Consider the following 2,666-nt stretch of genomic DNA (forward strand, 5'->3'; position numbering starts at 1 on the left):
ATACAGTAAAAAAAGTCTATATATATTTTTATATATATATGTTCTAGATAAGTTGTTTGACATTAAGGAAATGTTATCCTAACTTTAACAACAAATCCCGCTAAAAAGGTTCTCAGAAGGTTTTTGCTAACACAGAGAATATTCCCCTAATAAACAAATACACTGGACACTCAAACGTTAACGGAATATTACGGGTAACATTACAACAACGTTCTCTCTCCATAGAATTGTTAGCTAGGATCCCCGTGTGTGTGCGTGTGTGTGCGTGTGTGTGTGCGCTAGCTTAGTTCATTCCGCCACCACGACTGGGGGACCGGAGAGCGCGTGCGCGCATTCAGTTTGGCTATTGAAGAAAATCGGTCTCGAAAGAACTGACTGTCTCGATCGTGCACGAGGGATCTCAGAGCATTGATGAAAGACAGCGGCGGAGCAGCGCAAGCAGCGACTTGCCGACTGCGACAGCGGGACAGAGCGGCAATTAAATGTAAAACGACCGATTTCACCGCGTTTTCGAAGTACTACAGCTCTGTTCCTATCATGAATGACTAGATGACGAAGAGGAACCAGGGAAAGGAAGAGTGGAGGTTCGCTTCTCTCATCACGGGGTGCCGGTGAAAGAGGGGTAACATTGGTCAAAAACGTAAAAAGAGAATAACCGCACCATTTTCAGTCGGGTCCGTCTGTCGTGAGATGACAAAGGTGGGTGATAGAGAAAACGTGTCTTTTTGTTTATCTGTAAGAGCACCAGTTTTTATTTTAAACCGCGTTTATCGCTATCTCATCCATTTTTATGGGGGGATGTGTATATGGGTATTTCTGCTGGCATTTCCCCCGGTAGACTAGTCTAAATCAGAATACATTATTGTCTCGTTTCATTGTTTTCCAACGTCACCGCCACTGGTGAACCCCCTGCCCCCGGTTTTAAGTCTTTAAATGCTTGGCGCTGCGGTGTTGTCAGTCACAATGATGAACAGGCAACGACGTTCCCGTAGGCTGTTGTGACACTGACAAGATACATCGTGCATGTGTCATTTCAACCCGTCAGTTGTTCCCTCGCCGGTTCTCATGTCATCATTATCATTATTATTGAGTGTGAATGAATTATCCCAATTCCCAATATTGACAGTTGGGTCTGAGTGCCGTGCTCATATTCTCCCGGTCTTGTCCTGTCCGGTCTATAGACCGCGGACTGTAGGCTACTTTGCGAAGATGTCCAGCAATCGCTTCAAGGAAACTCACAAATCAATAGATTATGATGCTTTTTCTGTCATGATAATCTATCTGAAAGCTGTATGATTGATAATTATAGCCTCTCCATTATATTAAATTAAATTGATTTAAAACTTTCCCCACGTATGCCTAATTCATTTTCTTGAAAGGAGTTTATCATTTCCGAACATGAGATGGAGAGAGAAATTATTAAGATATGATAAGACATGAAAGAGGTCAAAGATAAGAAATATATTTTAAATGCATATGATTAAATGCAAACTTTAAAAAAATCTATCGTAATGTCCTTATCATGTAGCCACGCTATTTGAATTAGTTTCCTATGGGTTTATTTGCAGTGGACCTGGTATTTGGCCAGTCATTCTACCACAGACGACTTGTTCTCACGCTATTAGCTGTCAGGTTAACAGAAGTGTGATTGTGCTGAATGTTCTCATGTAATTCATTCACTGTCAGATTCGATGTAGTTTGGACGGCAGGACGTTGTTGTAATGTTACCCGTAATATTCCGTTAACGTTTGAGTGTCCAGTGTAAAATTATTGTTTAGAATTCCCGAGCCGATTGGCAAAAAAATTATTTCGATGTTCCCTTGAGAGATGCACTTAACCAGAGTTGTTCCTGTAAATTGCTCTGGGTAAGAGCGTAAAATGTGACACGAGTGAGGAATATGCCATGTGATGAAGCATACCCCCCCCCCCCCCCTCAATCAATCAAATTATTTCAATTGAACGTTTCTGTGTGCGTGCATATGCAGATCCACCACTGTTTATTCAACGGAGGACAAATCAAGTGTATCGAGACCGTTGCACCACAGTATAACATTAACCTCTAAGCCCATTTCATAAAGACTTGTATCTCATTAACTCATTCAGATGTATGACATACACGTCACTCTAAATGCTATAGTAACAAGATGCCGAATCAAAGGTCATGCACAAGCAAGTGTTGTTGTGTGTTGGCTTTGTCTTCCCGACAGTGGAAACACAATACAGAACAATGAATGTGTGCTCTTGAAGTGACAATGCAGGCTTATGGATAACAGTGATAACAGCCGCCACACACAAACACGCTTCCACACGCACAGTTACACACTTTCTCTCTCCCTCCCCATCTTTCTCTTGCTTTTACTGTGCCCCTCTCTCTCTCCCCATCTCTCTCTCTCTCACTCTCTCTCTCTACGTGTCCCTCTCAATTCAATTCTCCCTCCCTCTCTCTCCCATCCTACCCCTTTCTCTGTCCCTGTTCCCATCTCCTCTTTCCCTGTTCCCATCTCATCTCTCTCTCATCTCTCTCTCTCTCTCGCTCTCTCTCTCTCTCTCTCTTCCTGACCCCCGTTCCTCTCTCTCCTCACTCTCCCTCTCCCACCTCTCACTTTCTCTCCCCCTTTCTCTCTCTCCCTTTCTCTTGTTCCCTGTACCCTCCTCTCTCTCTCTCT

The 2,666-nt window shown here is 43.2% G+C and overlaps 1 protein-coding gene across 1 annotated transcript in view; it reads left to right on the forward strand.

The window, feature by feature from the left end:
• The first annotated feature begins 383 nt into the window (after nucleotides 1-383).
• LOC135509922 (galactose-3-O-sulfotransferase 3-like) overlaps nucleotides 384-2,666 on the forward strand; it is a 41,849-nt gene continuing 39,566 nt past the window's right edge. The window contains exon 1 of the mRNA XM_064930744.1: nucleotides 384-699. The gene's annotated coding sequence lies outside the window, so the exon portion shown is untranslated. The remainder of the gene's footprint in view (nucleotides 700-2,666) is intronic.

This window comes from Oncorhynchus masou, chromosome 23, assembly GCF_036934945.1.
Source record: "Oncorhynchus masou masou isolate Uvic2021 chromosome 23, UVic_Omas_1.1, whole genome shotgun sequence".
Taxonomy (NCBI): Eukaryota; Metazoa; Chordata; class Actinopteri; order Salmoniformes; family Salmonidae; genus Oncorhynchus; species Oncorhynchus masou.